Source organism: Lycium barbarum, chromosome 8 (assembly GCF_019175385.1).
Source record: "Lycium barbarum isolate Lr01 chromosome 8, ASM1917538v2, whole genome shotgun sequence".
Taxonomy (NCBI): Eukaryota; Viridiplantae; Streptophyta; class Magnoliopsida; order Solanales; family Solanaceae; genus Lycium; species Lycium barbarum.
Genome location: NC_083344.1, coordinates 21,494,222 through 21,517,950, shown reverse-complemented (window position 1 = coordinate 21,517,950; position 23,729 = coordinate 21,494,222).

Sequence of the window (23,729 nt, the reverse complement as noted above, 5' to 3'; positions counted from 1 at the left end):
AACGAAAGGAAAAGAAAGTTGCTCACTGGAAATTTCATGACTTCGACGGTCAGATCGACGCCCCGTCGATCTGATCGACATTTCGTCGTTCGTATCGTATAATTGCCCAACGGGTCAATTTTTTTTATATATATGGACGACCCAAGCTCATTGTTTTTTTCATTTATCATCTTCTCTAACCCTCTCCACACCTCTAGAATCTTCCCCACACTATATCAACATAAACCCATGATAAATCAAGATTAAACACCAAATATTAGTAGAATCAAGTGCAAGGAGGTTCTGTAGGGCTTGTGGAAGTCAATGATTCCTTTGAAATTAAAGCTAGGTTTTCTCCAAGCGAAGTATCTTCATTCAAAGATCGTTCCTACATAATCAAAGGTGAGTTTTATGCTCATTTCATGTTAATAAGAATATTGAGTGGTTGAAAGACTTGGATTGAGGAGGAAAGTAGAAAATGGAGCTCAAATGTGAAAATAATGGTATTTTTGAATAATGGCTTGACTTGAATGATAGTTCTTGACACATCATGGGTATAATCTTGTTATGAATGATATTAAGGGTGTTAAAGAAGAATTATATGTGAATGAAGACGACGTTGGGTGGTAATTATGGTTATGGATGACTTTGAGAGGGAATTTTGAGAATTGAATAATGTCTAGCTTAGCCAAGTTTATTGATAATGATATTATGGATGTTTTTTTGATGTCTGGAGTTGTTATATTATATGGAGAAAATTGTAGAAACAAATGAAGTGCTGCCCTATTTTCGTTAGGCCTTAGTCGCCTTAGCTTAGCTTCAAGTATGTTTCCGGTTATCTAATCTTAGTGCGAATTCTCTTGAATGTAGAATCGTGAACTTGGAAGGAAGCGTTTAGTCGGAAAAGTTAAAGTGACGTAAAGGTATGTAAGGCTAGTCTTCTTCTTTCAAAGGCATGACCCCCAATGTTATGATTTCTTCTTTATATCTCACGACTTTCTTACATCCCAAAACATAAAAGCTAGGACTTCTGAGGAGCAGTAGATGAGACATGTTCTATGATAATGATGCTATGATGAGCTTGATAGTCTTATCCTTATGATTCCATGGACGTCACTTCTGGTTGATACTCCACCTCATGATAGTGGTTCCTTTAAGTAAGACATAGCGATGAGGATCATTCCATAATGTAATCGGAGGGTCCCGACCTTATGTCACTCTGATAAAGTTATTGCTTTTACTTGAGCTCCCATGCATGCCTCATATTATGGATATGTTGATTATACCGCGCCTATATGGTGCAGTCACCACTACGACAGGCGTAGTGGTCAGCTGTGATAATGATTACACCATGTCTAGATGGCATGGGCATACACCACTAGTGGGCGGTATGAGATGTTCTTATATGATATGATGTTGTTTATTATCTAAGTTAGCATTTATGACTCGGCCTTCACAGGCAAACCAGTTACTGGTTACCCCTTTATCTCATATGCCTACATCTCTTTATCATGTTATTGTGTATGCCTTACATACTCAGTACATTGTTCGTAATGACGTCCCTTCTTTTTAAGGATGCTGTGTTCATGCCCACAGGTAGACAAGGAGGCGGCCAAAATTCTTAGGAGCTATATCATCTTACACAGGAGCACCCCACTACTCCGGAGGTGTAGCTTATTGATGCATTCTTTTGTGTTCATATTTGGGTATGACGGGGTCCTGTCCCGTCCTTATGTCTCAGTACTCCAGTTGAGCCTCGTAGATACATATGTGTGGGTAGTAGATGTCTCATGAATACGCCAGTGTATATTTTGTATATCATTTTTGCAGCCGTGAGGGCTTATGTATATACATGCATTGCCTTGGAGATCTAATTATCACCCGAGGCCCTATACACACAAACCAGATATGCAGACATAAAAATACGCTACGAACACACTCGTGGCCTCCAAATTCACAACAGAGGTTTCATTGACCAAGTCAAGCCCCGTTACCTCAAAACTAACTTTTCAGCCCAAATCACAAAATGCACATGAGTGCATTGGGAACCGAACCGAATACACACACAAATTCTAAATGACCATCTACACCTTTTAGAATCAATGGATTTCCGATAAAGGTCCTTTTCCCCATAAGTCAACTTCGGGTTAAGAATTTTTCACTTTAAGTCTAATTTCACAAAACCCAACCCATTTCGCATCCGGTGACCTCGGAAATCATACCACCCATCCCTGCGGGTCAATTATACCCTGATATAGCTCGAGAAAGCTTTACGAGGTCAAACTAGCCGTAACTACCAAACGGGTCCTTACATCGAATACCAATTAGACAATCGCTCGTCCTCGAGTGACAAGGAAGAGAACGGGAAAGATACTTGAGCCCACAACAACTGGGGATATCTCGAACACATATCGGGCTCCTCCTAATAGGAAGGGTTCTCATCGAACAAAACTGAAACCCAACGAATGATAAACGAATCATCAGGATGGTACTTCTTCAATCGAGAAACATGGAAGACCGGATGAACGCCTGACCGGCCTGGTGATAAACTAACTCATAAAACAGAGGATCAATACAACGGATAGTCTCAAACTGGCCAATATACCTCGGGCACACTTGCCCTCCTTCCCACCTCACATGACACCCTTATTAGGTGTAACATTCAGAAAAACTAGATCACTCACTTTACCCTTCACAACTCTTCAAACTTAGTTTAAGCTCCAACTCTTTTATCTTTGAATTTGAATTTCCCTTGCAACTTATCCTCGAATAAACGAATTGCTTTTGCTCGAATCCTCTAATTGATAAAATCGTAACTTTGAACGCAATCAATAGGCCCTGCAAACACTTTCCCTAACCAACGCAATCCTTTGAAACATGGCCACAAACCATAGCCCATTCTAACCAGAATGATATTCTAATTCCGCTAACCTTTTTTTCACACTTGCTAAAGCCGTTTTTCGCTCCGCGATTTCTTAGAAACACATGAACACACACACACTAGAAACTTGAAACCATGACTTACTCTTGCCAAAAAGAATCCTTGATTCATCTGAGTTCTCTATGCAATTCCATCAAAACTGATCTTACTGACGGCCAACTTGGCTAATTCCAAGTCTTTTTAAACCTTCAAATCACCATACCGGAACTACACCACTGAATATCTCACCGAGAAAAGTCCGTTGGAACCCAACTTATCAGTATAAAGACCTTTCGCTCCACTGGTCCTCCTCGAATCTGTACTAAGTTCATTGTAAACCACATTCCTATCCAAGTATCTGTTCTTAGAAAATATCATCAAATCCACTAGAAAATCCTGACAAATCTCGGTGAATCTGTCAAACCTCAAATCTGAGCGAAAACGCATCGAATCCTTAAATATATTTTCGAAAATATAAACATAGACCATTAAGCTTAACTCAAACCATTTGACCATGAATGAAGGTACCACCCCTTGGATACCACCAAATTGTCACTCAAACTGACTCCAAATTTCCGAAACCAATCACAATCCTACCACACATCTGTGGCGGCCAATTCTAGTCTTTTACTCACACATAACAACTCATGCCTGTCACCCTCGACTCCAAAAGGTGAGTCCTATCCAAGCTTTCAACTTAGTACCGAAGAGCTTTACCTTACAATCCTAATCTTCATGCTTCACAACCTTTACTCGATAAGCAAATCTGATACACTTCGAACCTTTCGATGTAAAACCTGTTTCCTCATGTAATAATTATTTAACCATCGAACATCTCATTTTATCACCTCGATATGCCCAAAATTTTTTTGAAAGTATCCAATCTTATAACTGCCGCTCTAAATCTCACGTAATTCCTCTCAAGTCCTTAATATCCAAAGTGCACACCCAAGCTATCCAGTCAATATTACTTGCAACATAATACGTTACCACGAATATGGTCGCATCTCGAAAATGTAACTCTAACCTTCCCATAATAGGGATTTCCACAATTTCTTTCCCTTAAACGACACTAACTCATCCACTGAAGAGTGTTATAAAATTCATCAACTGTGAACCACACAAGCCACTTCCTTAAGCCTTAACATGTTGGTTACTTGAAATTTGCTTCTCACTAGTCGCTGATCACGAAAGCTCATGAAACTCTGTCATATCACATCGTCCATTCCTGTAGATTTCCTTCTTTAAGCATACTCAACAATCACACCCATCTAAACATACAGGAAAACATCACCACTATCTCTATTGACCCAAGTAATCTCAAAGATATATTTCATTCTTATCGACTCTTAATCATTATACCTTTTATCGACTTGTCAATTTCCAATTTCTAATCAATTCACGATCATCGATACGTAATCAATCCTCAAATCAAATCAATCGAATAATGCATAATCATAAGTTTTTCAAGTCAACCGAATCAATCCCGGAGATAGGATCATGCCACATGCTCTACACATTGGAGTTTCCTTAATGCTTACAACTCTAAACTGAACACTCTCTAAATCCAGCGTATCGCTTAATGCCAAGTCTGGCGTATCACATCGCCAGTCTTACTAATATCCTCATGTATCCCACTGAATCGTCCTTGCCCAAATTATCTTACTCAATCTCTGAAATTTTATCTCACACTTAACTCAGTTAACCCATCATCGATCTACCATTTCAAGCATCCTTGTTTACTAACCCCTTACTCAAAGACCTTAACGTTGCTAGCCCTCGAAGAATCCCCTCTTACCTCATTCATCGAATCTGAACACCTCTAACCACTCGCACAACTATCCTATTTTTCCAATCACATAAGCCGAGTAATAGCACCACTTGTAGAGGGATCTAGTCAAATTTACACAATGAATACAAGGCCCCCAACCTTAGTCCAACATTAGGTGCAACACTTGATTAACCCTCCCGAGTACTAAACTTTTAAACGGGCCCAACACTGATAATCGTCCCATTCATCAACCACTGACCTCTATTAACCCACGACACAACTGAACAGACCAACTCATACATATACTCTGAAGCCCACTCTACACTGTACCAACGCAACAAAGCTCTCACATTACTGGCTCTCGCTTCAGCAATTCCCTTTCTACCCTTAACCTCGAAGACACCAATCAACTTCATCGGTTACAACTTTTACTGAAGGTCAGGATAAAATGTCACTACAATCCAAACATGACTCAAGTACCCATACTACCTCACCTCAAGTCTTATGAACCTCGATCCCCTGAACCTGATAGCAAGATGTCTCATTGTAATCCTTCAGTTCTCGTATTCCATTTCAAATCACTTTTATCACTATCAACCAACAAACACTCAAATCCACTCCATCTTCTAAATTAACCATCCATCTAAGCCAAATGAACTACAAAACAATATCAATATTCCTCATCAAATTTAAGTGAAACAACCAGTAACTCCTCAAGTCATTAACTCATCGCCTTCTCCCATAACAAGAATGACCCTAAGCACCAGTCGTAACCTTATCCTGACAACCACGTCATATACAACTTTTCCCTTCCCAATCTCACGAAAAGTACTCATGCTTAAGATATTCTACGAAATCTCACTTCGCTACACACTTTCCACAAAAGACTTTCTTCATGTCCTTTTTGACAACTTCTTTTCTTTATTACCCACGATCACAATACTTTTTCCCAAATTTGATGGTCATTACCGAACTTACACTTATCCTCACATACCGACGTCTAATACTCTACCGCTGGTGAATCGTTGGCCTGCCATTGGTACACGAGTGTCACACACACCATCATGAAGCCTAGACAAAGCTAACATTTTTCCCAAACCGATCATATCATCGAGAAAACCACTATTGTTAAGCCATCAGTGCACTTTCTCACTTCCGAGCAACCCAACGCTCAAACATGGAGACCCTGTAACCCTCTGAACTATCTTTCCCATTTCTCACAAACTCCCATAATTAAACGAGTCTAATGGCGACTCCACACAACAATCGAGTCTCATCGCCACTCTACACTATCGAATCATTAGGCCATAACTAGAGACTGAACTTGATCACATGTTCGAATCAGAATAACACATCTCATATCATACCACAACACGTCATAAATCAACCACTTGTATAAGAAGTCCAGATACCAATTGGAATCGACTAGATACTAATTCGAATGAATTTGCACGAGAGAATGGAAGAATCGGAAGCTTCCTAAATGTCTGATAGCCTCTTGTAGTTAAGTACGGAGCTCATCGTACAGATCCACGAGACCCTAGTAAACACACTCTTGTATTATAGACCGGGTAACCTAGGGCTCTACACCAACTTGTCACGACCCAATATCACTAAGTCGTGCGGGCACCTACCTTTCCTATCTCGGTAGGCCGAACCTTAACTCAACATTTACAATTTATAGAAAATAGTGAAAGAAAGAAAAATAATGTAACTCTCACATATATAATATAAATAAGTACGGAAGTAAAAGAAATCCACCCCAGTATCTGGTCTGGTCATACAAGAGCATCTAAACTAATTACTACAAGTCTGAATAATAATACATACAACAACAACAACAACATACCCAGTAAATTCCCACAATATGAGGTGTGGGGAGGGTAGAGTGTACGTAGATCTTACCCTCAAAGTGAGGAGGCTATTTCCGAAAGACCCTCGGCTCAAAAGAGAACAATACAAAAGGTCAGTTAATGACAAGCATAACAAAACAATATGGAAACGAGAAGCAACAAAAGCCAGATAGTCATGATAAATAGTAGCTACCATAAATAAATAAGATACTCGAAGTACAAGACCTAACAATATAAGCAGAAATCAGATGGCAATAAATAAATGAGCAAACTACAACTAATAGGACGAAAGAAGTAAGCAAGACTACCTCCTAACCTTCTATCCTAATCTAAGTCCTCCACAACCTCCTATCTAAGGTCATGTCCTCGGTAAGCTGAAACTGCGCCATGTCTTGTCTAACCACTTCTCCCCAATACTTCTTTGGTCTACCTCTATCTCTCCTGAACCGTCCATAGCCAACCTCTCATACCTCCGCACTGGGGCATTTGTGTCTCTCCTCTTGACATGTACAAACCATCTCAGTCTAGCTTCCCGCATCTTGTCCTCCACCGATGCCACTTTCACCTTGCCCCAAATATCTTCATTCCTAATCCTATCCTTCTTAGTGTGACCACACTTCCACCGTAGCATTCGTATTGTCGCGACTTTCATCTTCTGAACGTGAGAGTTCTTGACTGGCCAACACTCCGCCCCGTACAACAAAGTCAATCTATTCACCACTTTGTAGAACTCGCCTTTATGTTTTGGTGGCACTTTCTTGTCACGCAGCACTTCAGAAGCGAGCCTCCATTTCATCCATCCTGCACCAATACGATGTGAAATATCATCGTCGATCTCCCCATCTCCTTGAATTATAGCCCCAAGATACGTAAAACTTCCTTTCTTCTAGATGGCGTGGGTACCAAGCCTTACTTCCTCGTCAACCTCATATGGTACGCCACCGAACTTGCACTCCAAGTACTCTGTCTTGGTCCTACTCAACTTAAATCCTTTAGACTCCAACGTCTGTCTCCAATCCTCCAGCTTAGCGTTAACTCCACTACGAGTTTCATCAATCAAGACTATGTCATCCGCGAATAACATACAACAAGGCACCTCACCTTGTATTTGTCGCGTCAATCCATCCATCACCAAGGCAAATAAAAATGGGCTAAGATCTAATCCCTGGTGCAACCCCATCAGTATAGAGAAGTGCTCAGAGTCTCCTCCTATTGTTCTTACCCTGGTCTTGAATAATAATACATAATAGTCTCAAAATCACGTCTCAGAATGGAAAGCAAGACATAATAATAGGAAGAGTCTTCGGGCAGCGAACGTCCTCATGCCCACCCTCAAGAGACTCGAATCAGTAATCCTCGACTATCAGCCACTAGGGGTAGAAGTAGATATATCCTGGTACTCTACATTCATAAAAGAATGCAGGAAGTGTAGGTCAGTATAGACAAGTAGTACTGGTAGGTATCATAGGCTATCCTCAGTTAGCTAACATATATACATAAAGTAAATGAAAGATAGGCCTGCTCCCAATTAAGTACAAGTATAATACATTTTCATCAATACCTAAGAAGTCCTCAAGTATCAACAGTTCACAACAACATTCAAACCATCAGCTACCAACAAGGTTGCATAACCGATCAAGTCTATAGTAAAGTATAACCCGAGTGCTCTCAGTCTCATCATATCCGATCAAGCCTATCGTTAAAGCATCTAATCTCAAGTGTATCAAGCACTCATCAAAACCGGTAAATATTCAACCGAGTATCCGATCAAGTATCCTTAACACAATAACAATCCAATCGCAATAATGATAACAACTGCAATGCAATGGCCATATATCAATACCATGTACACACATGTCTCGAGCGGAACATCACGTCTCGACGGACATGACCCATGGGGGACCCGCAAATTCCATGTACTATGTCGCTCTGTAACACACAGCCTAGAGACGACCTTCCCACCCTTCACGCCTGCCGACCATCCCGTATCACACAACTTAGAATGGTCGCACAATCAGTATAATACCTCCTAAGTGTGTCTTTTATATATATATATATATATATGTGTGTGTGTGAGTGTGTGTGTGTGTAAGATGAGTGTTCAATGTTTGATTAAAGTATGAAAATGACAACAACAATCTCTCATATCAACCTCATATCAATTTGCAACGTGCCCCACATGGTCACCTCATAATATCAATCTCATCTTAAACATACGCTCTCCAGCAAAGACAACCATGCAATATCAATGTATCATGGAAATGAGCATGAATACGATGTAATGTAATAGCGACAACCAATTCAATCCCAAACAGTGCCACACATGGCACACAAGTAATGTCAATAATAAGGCTACACAATAAGCCACAATGGAATCACATTTCTCATCTGAATATCAATCAAGTAAAGTACCCAAATATCATAGCCAAGATATTTCACTAATCACTAATATCTGATGTCTCAACATGGTAATGAGCCAATAAGAAAATAGAACAAGATAAGTCAACAACGCAACAGGGTGGCTAGACCCCAAATCACACAACAACGCCCAACCTAAGACAATATCCAAGCCGACTTCATACCCGAAGGTCCACATGTTTTCTCCAACACAAACTAACTATACATGTGCTTCGCTAAGCGAAGTCTAACCAGAAGGTAAGCCTTAACCTACCTGGAAGGTCGAACAGCAAACTCGAAGTGTTAATCGTGCACCATGCCCTTTCGTTGCGCCTCACAGTAATGAAAGTCCAGCCATATCTGAATATGGAATTAGAATCGAGAAGAAACATCATTCAATTCTTACTTCTATTCATGACCCAAACCCCAACATATGGAATGGGTTTTATGAACTAGAAAGATGAAATTAGGAATCTATAGGTCTCAACATGAAATTGATGTTCTAGGTGATCAATTCCCATCAATTATAAGCTAGAAGAACTCATGAATTGCTCAAATTCAAATTCTAGGAAAAAACCCCAATTTTGGGCATGAACCCTAGCTTTTCAATTCAAGAATTAATCTCTAACAATGGTAGATATAAGCTTAACAACATTAGATACATCAGATTCTATGACTAACTTAAATAGTTTCATCAACATAATCAACTTAGGAATTCTAAACCCTTTTTAAGAAACTGTCATGAAAACCCATTTAATCCCTCTTTGATTTTGTAGATTTCTAGCATTAGATTCATGGTTAGGAGTAGCAATTGATGAAATCTAAGGCCGAGAGAATTACCTCAATGAACAATCTACCCCAAAACTGCCAAATTCGCCTCCCGAGCTTAAGGTTTTGAGAATAGAATAATGACATAAGGGTTTTGGGTTTTAACAAGTCATTCAATGATATCACTGCCCGTCAACCGCTTCAGTGCTCACCCCACCACTACAGCGATTACCCAGAAAATGTACTCATCCGCTTTTGCGACGTGGCCACTGCTATAGCGGTGCCACTATTACGGTACTGGTGCATCTATTGCGGTACACCAAAAATCAGAAAACAATTCAAGTTTCACAAACTCATTCCGAAATCTGATTATCACCCGAGGCCCTATACACAAAACCCGAATATGTAGATATACATAAAAACACTCTACGAACGCACTCGTGGTCTCAAAATTCCCAACTGAGGTTTCATTGACCGAGTCAACACCCGTCACCTTAAAACTAACTTTCCACCCCAAGTCCCAAAATGCCCCCGAGTGCATTGGGAACCGAACCGAATACACACACAAATTCTAAATGACCATTCGGACCTCTCGAAATCGTCGGATTTCCAATAAAGGTCCGTTTACCCATAAGTCAACATCGGGTCAAACATTTTTCACTTTAAGTCTAATTTCACAAAACCCAACCTATTTCTCATCTGATGTCCTCGAAAATCATACCACCCGTCCCCACGGATCAATTATACCCTGATATAGCTCTGGAAAGGATCAACGGGGTCAAACTAGCCGTAACGACCAAACAGGTCATTACATTTTATTTGCGTTCATTCTTTTTTTTTATATATCTATTTACCCATATGTTTACGTTCTTAAACTCCCTATTTATATGGGTTGAAAGTTTTTCCACCTGTGAGTTCAAAATTCGTAACAGTTTTGTCATTACACAAATATTATATTATTTTCCTCATACAAGTAATAAGAAGAATAAAAACCTCTTGCAAGTCAAGTAAGGCATTAAATATCTACAGGTTATTCCATTTCCGGCTCATGTTCTGCCATCATCTATGCAATCACACGTAATAACAATGAACACAAAAAATAATTTATTTCTTTTTCCCATGAACATCACCTATTCATAAATAAGATTTGAATTCTTATGAAACAAGGGACTTTCTTATTTGACTCAATAAATTATAAATACAAATTTCAAAGTCCCTTGCGAGATTGAAACCTGACACTACAAGAAGAATTATATTTGGCAACAAAAATTATTTTTGTTGTCATAGATTATTTATTGTTGCAAAAAGTACTTTTGGCAACAGTTTTTTTTTTGTTGCATAGACTTTTCCCGACGGCTGTTATTGCAACAACGTGCAGTAACATTTTACGAGCATGGAAATACTGATGATGAATATAAGTCTAGATGTCCTAAAGCTCAGGATATGACATTCCTACGAAGCTAATGATCCTTATGTAATTCCTATGATATTATTTTCCCTACCTCTCCACGACTTTCTTATATTCCGGAACAAAGAGTGTATGTTTATGAATAGCTACATGAGATAAAGATAAGAAATACATTATGAGCACGATAATGAAGATGATGAGCTTAAATCTAAGGATCCCAAAGTTCATAACATGATGTTTCCACACAACTAATGATGTTAACTATGATCCATTGATGTTGTTCATTGTATACACTCACCTTATATGCTAATTCCTTCAAGGTGAGGCAGAATGCTCGTGAATTCTCCATAATGGAATCGGGGGTTCACGACCTTATGTCACCCCGATAAAGTATAGTTGTCTTTGAGTTCTACTGTATATTTTATGATAAATGTATAATGACGTTAAGTTTGTGGTATGTCTATGCAATGTACGAAAATGTTAAGTTCCTGATGAGTACATGATGACGATATTACACCGCGCCTATATGGCCGGGCAGACACCGCTAAGGCAGGCAGCGTATACACCACGTCCAGATGGCATGGGTAGACACCACTCGTGGGCGGCATGAGATGTTTACCCCGGACGCGGGAGGCCTGGACGTGGGCTAATTATTATCACACCGTACCTATATGGTCGGGCAGTTTATACATATATGCATACACGATAATGACGACGATGCTAATAGTGATAACGATAATGATGACAACGTTAATAGTGATAATGATAATGATAACGATGATAATAGTGATGACGCTAAAGATGTTTATGGGATTTTATGTATATGTGCCTACGTATGGCTATTATGAAACCCCGAGCTTATATGGCCGGGTAGAATATATGTATATCTATATATAATGCGTGTGCACCACTACAGTACGGTACGGATATCACTGAGCCTTCGTAGGGCCGGGTACGGATACCACTGAGCCTTGGTAGGGCCAGGTACGGATATCACTGAGCCTTGGTCGGGACAGGTACGGACCATAGCAAGCTTTACTATAGCTGGGTACATAAGACACCGAACCTATATGATCGGGTATGATACTACTATGTATTCAAATGTATGAAAAGCCCGGAGGATAAGTACGTGATACTGTTGAGCCACTACGTGGCCGAATACGGATAATGTTTAATCTGTATGAGCAGATATTGTACTATGATATACATATATGATACGATGATGTATGCGCTATGATGATACATGTACTATGATTATATATGATATAGGCATGAAAGGTATCCACCATTAAAAGTTATGCAGGTTATATCTTCATCTTATGTCTTATGATTTCTCCATTATGTTCATTTCATCCATGCCTTACATACACAGTACAATATTCGTACTGATGTCCGTTTTCTTTGGACGCTGTGTTCATGCCCACAGGTAGGCAGGGAGGCGACCCAGATTTATAGAAGCCGATAAGCAGACTTTTGAGGGCACTCTATTATTCCGGAGGTGCCATTGATTTACTGTTTAGTGTACATATATGTTTTTGGACACGACGGGGTCTAGTCCCGTCCATATGTCTAGTATTCTAGTAGAGGCTCGTAGATACGTATGTGTGGGTAGCATGGTCTCACGATGTCCTTATTGTATATATTATTTTGATAGTCGAAGGGCTTATGTGTATAAAGGTAATTATGTTTCAAATGAAAAATGATTTTTCCTATGAATGGAAGTGTGAGATTAATGAATGTACGCTTAATGAGTATGATGAGTAGTAGAATGAGTGGTTCTCGGTGGTTAGCCCCGGGTACCCGTCATGGCCCCTATTCGGGTCGTGACAAATGTGGTATCAGAGCAGTTCAGTCCTAGGAAGTGTCTTTGAGCCGTTTCTAGTAGAGTCTTATTTATGGTGTGTTACGCACCACATCTATAAACAAGAGGCTACAGGGCATTTAGGATGGTTACTCTTCTTTCATCTCTAAGATCGCGCGATAGAGCTAAGCCATAGGAAATGAGATTCCTTATACTAACCCTTGATTGCAGCAGATGAACGGTATTGACAGAAGGAAGCGATTGATGACATTGAAAGTTACGGAGGTAAGCCCCTTCGCTGAGGCTACGTTATCGGAATATGTATTTATATGATAATGGATCGGTTGTCATAGAGGTAAGTCGGTGTAAGTACAACAGAGGAATTTACTAAAGGCATCTCTTGATGATAAGTTCAGTTATAAGTTTGGGAACTAAACAAATTGAATGAATCAGAACAAAGGTAAGCGATGACACGAAAGCTCTGTGTCGAGTAAGGTAAGAATAGTGGGGTATGATCGAAATATAAAGCTGAATGATGAGAGGGAGAGTAACTAGGAAGGAATAACGAGGCAGATCGCTAAAGGATCAGGTACATCTCGAAGTGTGATATATGAGGTAAGTTTCGACGTCTTTGTGCTTTTACTTGAAAGTGGGAGCCCTGTGTGGCTGAGATATGTCGTTCATGTATATTGGCCCTGTGTGGCATTGTTGGTATTTGTTGTGTGCAACTTTTGGCATAGTAAGAAATATAGTGGAAACTCCGCCAAAATTTTCCTAGCATCTAAAGGAGATAAGACATAAGCTTGTGATATGTCCTAACAGGAAAAGATGTTGTACAAAAAGTAATGGCAGGACGAGATAAAGTTAGGAGTATCGTTAACAACTACAAGAGATGAGTTAAATGCTATTGAATTGATAGTAATGGCAATTATAAGAGCGACATTGATACGGTAAAGAGAGATGCTAGAGTAAATTAGGGAGACTGGTAGTGCTAAAACACGGCATAGAAGAGGAATGGTAACTCTAATAGAGTGTGATACTGGAGTATTGATTGGATGGATGAGCACGAGAAAGATACGATAAGTCTATTAGCAAAATAAAGTAACAGCATGACTGAGGCAGGGGTATGAAATACAAAGGGGTATGACGAATGTGAATCCATAGGTAAAACAACTTATATGGTAAGTGTAATAGGGCTGAATGGAAAAAGTAACAGGTTGAGTATGCTTACTCCACGAGGTTCATTCTATTTCATAAGCGAGCTTGTGAATGAGATCAAGAAGTGTCACTCTATAGAGTTGATTATGATCAGGATATAATGAGGATATAGCAAGAACTGGGATACAAAGTAAGTAAAGTATAGAGAAGAAACGACTAAGGATGTGACATATTCTATATGAATAAAGCGTGAATGCAAGTGTGAAACCAGCAAGCGAGCCATGGGGCAGTAGATGAGAAAGCTCCAAAAGGCCTTGTTAGAAAAATACAGCATAGAGGTTTCGCAATGACAGAAATGATTGCAAGCAAAAAGGGGGAAGTCAACTTGAAAAAAAAATCAGAGAAAAGTGATATGGCAAAGTAGTAGTAGTTTGTGATTGGTTTAATCTAGAGTATGAGTGATGTCTTTAGCTGGATGTAAAAGACCAAGACTATAGAAAGATGAATAACGAAATAGGACGACTGTTAGAAAAAGGATCAGCACAATAAGGATGAGAGGGGATGATTAGGATGAACAAAATAAGTTTTGGAAGCGAAGAATGGATTGTACAAAAGTAGTATATTCTAAAGGACAAAGCGGTACTGAGTTAAGAATAGGATTCCTTGTGCGAGGAATAAAGGATTGATTATAAATAGGGAGGTAATAAGATAAATTGAGGAGGAAGGGATGTAAAAGAATAAGAATGGGAAAAGAAAGAGAAGGAAAATGCGCTGCAAAGTACGCGCGCTTAAGAAGTAGTCATGTTATAGTTAAAGGAAGATGCATCTCCTTCGAATATCCTATACCAAGTTAGAACAAGTAAAGCATATGAAGTAATGAGCTGAAAAGAAAAAGATGATCATGAGTTATGAGTTTACCGTACGACAATAAAGCGATAGAGTAAAGCTATCATCAACGACAAATACAATACGATTATGATTGGTTTTGAGATCAATGTTGAGTGCAACACAAGAGTAAAAGAGTATGAGGAATAAGGGGTATTAGTTAGGCATGAGACTTAGGCCCTGGAAAACAACGATGACGTTGCAAGTGAACCTCGAGCACCAAAGAAGAGGGCAATTGACATTGCATGGATGGTATGGATAACTAGACATACTACTTTTGTGAGCATCCCTATGGGGAAAAGGTTGTTAATTAGAGCGGATTTAGACATTGACTCATAACTACCAGATGAGCTAAGTAAAATACATCCTTGCTCAGATTGCTATGTCGGATTGTATTACTTGATTACAATACTGCAAGATGAGTATGTTAAGACTTCACACATGAATTATCGTAGCTATAAATTATGGGAAACGACATGAATAAGATGTAGTATAGTAAGGGATATATGAATTCAAGATTTGAAGGTAAGGCAACAGATTTGAGAATGGTACAAGTAAAACCCTTAAAGGGGGGAAGCAAGTAAAGAGAATATGAGTGTAGATATTGAAACAATGGACCCTAAGGTGTGACAGATATAGACTCTAAAACAAAGAGTGAGAGTTATGTTGAAATGAGTCTAATGACTAGTAAAAAAACGAACACGAATTGAGCACGCATCTGAGACTGTACTGGAAATCATTCGTGAAGACCTTGAACCACGGGACATTGAGAGCAAATAACTCAAGGGATATTGTAAAAGATAGCGATGGTATAATAGAATAGAGGCAAAAGCAGTAACGGTAGAGTCGTTGTTAATGATATTGCGATTTATAAGCGACAATTAAGAAAGCGACCTAAGGTTTTCTATAGTAGAACATAATTTATGATAATCAAGGAAAAAAAATAAAGGAAGGAAGAAAGCATGACGAGATAAGTTACTACAGATAGACAAAAGGGTTTTGGTATGAATGACACCGAGTCTTGTCGTGGCCGGATGTGCGAAAACCACCAAACCTTCGAGGTCGGGTATGCTATGGATATGAATATGGACACGAATATGTATACTGATATGGATACATGCATGGGTATAGATATGTATGTACACGAATCACACAAGAACGATTATGTAACTTGTAAATATTTATACGTCGCCAATTAAACCAAGTGGGTACTCAAAAAGAGGAGTAAGAGGTAAACAAGGATAGTGTGGTCATGATACTCCGGGTCAGTTGAAGGAAAATATATGGCGAAATTTTCGTACAATCCCGGATAGCTTAACATTCGAGGACGAATGTTCCCAATGGGGGAAGAATGTTACACCTCAGAAAATTTTCCGTTCATGCACAGTGAATATACTGACGAACGGAATGACGTATACGATGTTTTGATAAGTAAGAAATAACATTTGATGATTCTAAATGAGATTTCAAAGATATTTGAGGTAATAGAAGAAAGTTTGCCAAGAAAGGCAAGGCATACGTTATGTATCGAAAAGGATTTATGAGTAGCGAATTAATGATGACTTAATGATGTTTTAGAGAAGAGTTATAATGTCCCTTAGATTGTTAACGAGGTGTTAAAACAGTGTTAAGAAGTTCCACAAGGATTGGAGATCAAACAAAACGACGAGGACAACTCCGGAAAAGCTGTGAATTACACGACCACCTTAAATGAAAGAGGTATGTAAGGCTAGTCCCTTCCTTCTAAGGCATGATTCCTATGGTATGAATCCTCTTATCTTTCCATGATTTTCCTACATATCGAAAAATTTGAGTCTACGATTTTAAAGAGCTTCATACAAGAAAAAGAAAATAGATATGTTACGAGCATGGCAATACTGATGATGAATATAAGTATAGAAGTCCTAAAGCTCCGGATATGACATTCCTACGAAGCTAATGCTCCTTATGTAATTCCTATGATATTATTTTCCCTACCTCTCCACGACTTTCTTATATTCCGGAACAAAGAGTCGATGTTCATGAATAGCTACATGAGATAAAGATAAGAGATACATTATGAGCACGATAATGAAGATGATGAGCTTAAATCTAAGGATCCAAGAGTTCATGACATGATGTTTCCACACAGCTAATGATGTTAACTATGATCCATTGATGTTGTTCATTGTATACACTCACCTTATATGCTAATTCCTTCAAGGTGAGGCAGAATTCTCATGAATTCTCCATAATGGAATCGGGGGTTCACGACCTAATGTCACCCCGATAAAGTATAGTTGTCTTTGAGTTCTAATGTATATTTTATGATAAATGTATAATGACGTTATGTTTATGGTATGCCTATACAATATGAAAATGTTAAGTTCCTGATGAGTACATGATGACGATATTACACCGCGCCTATATGGTTGGGCAGACACCGCTAAGACGGGCAGCATATACACCACGTCCAGATGGCATGGGCAGACACCACTAGTGGGTGGCATGAGATGTTTACCCCGGACGCGGGAGGCCTGGACGTAGGCTAATGATTATCACACCGTACCTATATGGTCGGTCAGTTTATACATATATGCATACACGATAATGACGACGATACTAATAGTGATAACGATAATGATGACGACGTTAATAGTGATAATGATAATGATGACGATGATAATACTGATGACGCTAAAGATGTTTATGGGATTTTAGGTATATGTGATTTTATGTATATGTGCCTACGTATGGCTATTGTGAAACCCCGAGCTTATATGGACGGGTAGAATATATGTATATCTATAAATAATGCGCGCGCATCACTGCAGTTGGATACGGATACCACTGAGCCTTGGTAGGGCCAGGTACGGACAACATCAAGCTTTATTATATCTGGGTACGTAAGACACCGAACCTATAGGATCGGGTATGATACTACTATGTATTCAAATATATGAAAAGCCCGGAGGATATGTACGTGATATTGCTGAGTCACCGCGTGGCCGAATACGGATAATGTTTAATGTGTATGAGCAGATATTGTACTATGATATACATATATGATACGATTATGTATGCACTATGATGATACATGTACTATGATTATATGTTACACCTTGAAATTTTCCCGATAGCGTACAATGAATAGGCTAACAAAGGGCATAGTGTGTGCGATGTTTTGATGAGAAATGTCGTCCCTTAGATTGGTATCGAAGTGTTGAACAATTGTTAAGAAGGTTCCATAAGGATCGGAGAATTAACGAAGTGACAAAAATAAGATTCAGTTAACTGGTAGATTATACGGACTGTATAATGGTTTTACGGCCGTATAAGGGACTGTAGAAGTGTCACGGAGTGAAGTTTAGAAAAGGTTGGTTTTACGGTAGATTATACAGTCCGTATAAAATTATACGGCCCGTATAATGAACCGTCAAGTTGACACAGAGAAGGGTGACCACTGGAGCAGTTTTACGGTCAATTATACGGACTGTATAAATTTATACGGACCATATAATGGACTGTATAATGGCATCGGGACAGATTTACTATTTATAAAATAATGATCCAAGTTCATTTTAATTATTTCCCCTTCTCTCTCCACGACCCAACATTTCTCTAGAACCTTCCCAACTCTTCCGAATCAAGAATTCAAGTGAAGAATTAAGATCAACTTCATCAATCCACCAAAACCAAGTGCAAGAAACACATCAAGGATCATTTAAGTCAAGAAATTCCATAGAAGGTGGAACTAGGGTTTTGTGCAAGTGAAGCATTTCAACTCAATACTTGTTCAACTATAATCTAAGGTAAGTTTCATGACTTTATCATGTTGTTTAAGGTATTAGAAGACTAAGAAGCTTGAATTGTAGAAAGACATGGAACATAGGTCTTGAATGGGTGAATAGTGTCACCATTGAATGATAGTGGCATTGAATCATGAATGTTGATGTGTTGTGATTACGAATACGTTATAATTGATGTTTATATCATGAAGAAAGTATTAAATGTGCGGAAACACAAAAAAAATGAGTTATAAGAATAAATGTGGGAAAATTGGAGGAAAATGGTGGAATGTGATAAACGTATATAAATGATAGTTTGATTGTAATATTGTGGATGTTGTTGTGAATGTTGGGGAGTTGATATGGACTATGGGAAAAGTAGCATAAATAAAGGAAGTGCTGCCCAAGTTTCTCTAGAAATATTGGCGTATTCCCTTAAGTCGATTAGCTAACGTTAATATGGATTCTTTCGTGAAGGTAGCGACGTGATATTATGGAGAGCAAGCGATCGATAGCTTAGCTAAACGACAAAGGTATGTGAGGCCAATCCTTTCTTTCTAATGGCATGAATCCTATAGCATGAATTCCTATATTCCGGAAAGCTAAAAGCCTAAATCCATAAGTGCCCATATAAGATAAAGAGATACGATATGATGATGCCATGTTGATAATGATGTTATTTATTGCTCACACTCACCTTATGTATTATTTCCTTCAAGGTGAGGCAGAATGCTCATATATGTTCATAACGGAATCGAGGGTTCACGACCTTACGTTACCTCGATAGAAGGCAGTTGTGCCAGAGTCTTTATGCATGTATGATGACAAGTATACTTTGATAAGCATATTATTATAAGTATCTTATGATAAGCATGTCATGATTGCATCACACCTGGCCTAGTTGGCCGGGCAGTCACCGCCAAGGCGGGCAGCTATGTGGATACACCATGACCTTTTGGCATGGGCAGACACCACTAGTGGGCGGCATGAGATGGTACCCCGGACGCGGGAGGCCTGGACGCAGGCTATGATATTGATTATCACACCATTCCGATGTGGACGGGCAGCTTACATACTATGCATATATGATATGATGATGAGTATGAGTAAGACAACATGCATTACTTCCCTTATGATTGTCATTCAGATTCAGATGTTTCCTATTGATGTTCTCATTATATTATTGTTGTCTTTCTTCATTGTGTATGCCTCTCATACTCAGTACAATATTCGTACTGACGTCGTTTTCTTTGGACGCTGTGTTCATGCCCATAGGTAGACAGGGAGGTGAGCTTGATCCAGATACATAGTAGCTATCAGCTGATTGAGAGCACTCCATTGTCCGGAGGTGCTTATGCTCATTCTTTTGGTATATATGCATATTTTGGGCACGACGGAGTCTTTTTCTGTCTGTGTGTATTTAGTCTGTCAGTAGAGGCTTGTAGATACGCAGTGTGGGTTAGATGGTCTCACAAGATGTTGTTATACGTATATATTATTTTGATGGCCGAGAGGCAAGTGTATAAAAAGCATTAATGTTTTCATATAAAATATAATTTTTCTACAATGTGTGTATAAAGTTAATAAAAAGGCAGTAAACGAGTAAGATGAGTAGTAGACCAAGCGGTGCTCGGTGGATAGCTCCGGGTACCCGTCGCGGCCTCTAGCTGGGTCGTGACAGACGTGGTATCAGAGCAGTTCGTCCTAGGAAGTGTCTACGAGCCGTGTCTAGTAGAGTCTTGTTTATGGTGTGTTGCGCGCCACACTAATAAACAAGAGGCTACAGGGCATTTAGGAAAATGAGATCGTGCGATAGAGCCATGTATAAGATTCTATTCTTTCTAAAAGTGTGTTATGATTTCAGAATGCCGCCAAAGGGAAAATCTACAGCTGCCCAGAAGGGCAAAACTACGACGAAAAGGCGGGCAGAACGATAGCTTCCGATGAATGTAGGGGAAGGTGAATCACAAAATGAGGCCTCACCTGATGTAGAAGAGCAAGGAGGAGCCTCAGCTCCGATCCCTCCACCGGGCGCTTCGAGTCAACAAGTGACCGAGGCTATACACTTATTGACACAATTGGTTGCCGCCCAAGCACAACGACCGAATGCGGGCCCGAGTGATCGTTCAGCTAGTATGAGAGCCCGTGATTTTATGACCTTAAATCCTCCGGAATGCTTTGGGTCAAATCCGGACGAAGATCCGCAAAACTTCATTGATGAAATGTTGAGGACCTTAAAGATTATTCATGCCTCCGAGACTGAATCCGTGGAGTTGGCCTCTTATAGACTCCACGATGTGGCGGTATTATGGTACAACAATTGGATGGCGTTAAGAGGAGAGAATGTGCCTCCTCCGGTATGGCAAGAATTCATGGATGCCTTTATTCGTCACTATTTGCCACCCGAGGTCCGTCAAGCTAGAGCGGACAGGTTCTTGAATCTAAAGCAAGGAAGCATGAGTGCCCGAAAGTATAGTATGAAATTCAATTCTTTGGCTAGATATGCTCCAACCATGGTGGCCGATATGGGAGACCGGGTTCATAGATTTGTGAGTAGTTTGGGGCCACATCTATTTAGAGACTGTTTGACGGCCTCTTTGCAAGACGGGATGGATATTTCCCGAATACAGGCTCATGCTCAGAATCTTGAGGAACGACAACAACCGCAAAGAAGTGATCGTGATAATGATCGAAGACAAGGTAAGAGGGCTAGATCCATGGGAGCGAGCAGTGAATATAGAGGGGGATCGAGACAGATGCATTCTAGGCACTCAGGTCAGTCAGCGACCAGTGCGCCTCCTAGATTCTCAGACAGAAGGTTTGATCGTTCTTGTCAGTCAGGATAGGGCTAGAGTTCGAGGGCCTCAGATTCTCAGTTTAGGGGAGATTTTAGTCAGTGAAGACCTCCAGTACCACGGTGTAGCCAGTGCGGTAGATTGCATTCCGGACAGTGTCGTTAGGGTTCGGATGCCTGTTATGCCTGCGGGCAGGTTGGCCATATGATGAGAGACTGTCCGTCAGCGAGAGGTAGAGTTGGGACTCAGCCTAAAAGATCAGCAGCTGGGTCTTCCTCAGTACGTCCGACAGCACAGATTTCCCAGACTTCAGCCGGTAGAGGTAGAGCCAGAGGGGGAGCATCTACTTCAGGTGTTGTTTATCCCCGCGTATATGCTTTGGCAGGGCGACAGGATCTTGAGTCGTCCCCAGATGTTGTTACAGGTACATTGACTATATTTTCCCGTGACGTATATGCCCTGATCGATCCGGGTTCTACTTTCTCATATATTACTCCGTATGTTGCTGATTGTATTGGGGTGAGACCCGAGCCAATTAAACCATTCGAGGTATTTACTTCGGTTGGTGATCCCGTAATAGTGAGACAAGTATATAAGAATTGTGTAGTTATTATATGTGATCGTCAAACAAAAGCTGATTTGATTGAGCTGGAAATGCTTGATTTTGACGTAATTATGGGTATGGATTGGTTGGCCTCGTGCTATGCTAATGTCGATTGCCGGACGAAGATGGTTCGATTTCAATTCCTAGGAGAGCCCGTGCTTGAGTGGAAGGGTAATACAGCTTCTCCAAAAGGTAGGTTTATTTCCGACCTTAAGGCAAGTAAGATAATAGCCAAGGGCTACATTTACCATCTAGTTCGAGTTCATGATACTGAGGCAGAGCCACCAACTTTTCAATCAGTTCCGGTGGTGAATGAATTCCCAGATGTGTTTCCAGATAAACTCCCAGGTCTTCCTCCAGAAAGGGAAATTTATTTCGCTATTGATGTATTGCCGGACACCAAGCCAATTTCTATTCCTCCTTATTGAATGGCTCCGGCAGAACTGAGAGAGCTAAAGGGACAGTCGAAGGACTTGCTCGAGAAGGGTTTCATTAGGCCTAGTTCATCACCGTGGGGAGCACTGGTATTGTTCGTAAGGAAGAAAGACGGTTCTCTACGAATGTGTATCGATTACAGGCAGTTGAACAAGGTGACGGTGAAGAACAAATATCCTCTTCCAAGGATTGATGACTTATTCGATCAATTGCAAGGTGCCAAATGGTTTTCAAAAATTGATTTGAGATCGAGTTACCATCAAGTGAGAGTGAGAGAAGCGGATATTCCCAAGACAGCATTCCGAACGAGATATGGCCACTATGAGTTCCGAGTGATGTCGTTTGGGTTGACAAATGCCCCGGCGGTGTTCATGAATTTAATGAATAATGTGTTCAGGCCATTCTTGGATCTCTTCGTGATAGTGTTTATTGATGATATCTTGGTGTACTCTCGCACAGAATCAGAACATGCAGATCATTTGAGAATTGTTCTTGGCATTCTTCGAGCTCGAGAATTATACGCGAAATTTTCAAAGTGCGAGTTTTGGCTAAATTCTCTGACATTTCTGGGTCATATTATTTCAGATGATGGCATCCGAGTCGACACTCAGAAAATAGAAGCTGTGAAGACTTGGCCAAGGCCTACAACGCCTACGGAAGTTCGTAGTTTCCTGGGTTTGGCGGGATATTATAGAAGATTTCTAGAGGGCTTCTCGTCTATTTCAGCTCCATTAACGAAGCTAACCCAGAAGTCGGCGAAATTTCAGTGGAACGATGCTTGTGAGAGTAGTTTCCAAGAGTTGAAAGGCAGATTGACTTCAGCCCAGTGTTAACACTCCCAGAAGGGCCAGAAGGCTATGTAGTATATTGTTACGCTTCCGGTGTGGGACTAGGATGTGTATTGATGCAGCATGGCAAAGTTATTGCATATGCCTCGAGACAATTGCGGAAACATGAAAAGAATTATCCAACTCATGATCTCAAATTGGCTGCGGTTATTCATTCCTTGAAGATATGGAGACATTATCTGTATGGTGTGCACGTCGATATTTATACAGATCACAAGAGTCTCCAGCATATTTTCAAACAGAAGGAGTTAAATCGGCGGCAGAGGAAATGGTTAGAATTACTGAAGGATTACGATGTGAATATTCTATATTATCCCGGAAAAGCGAACGTGGTAGCCGA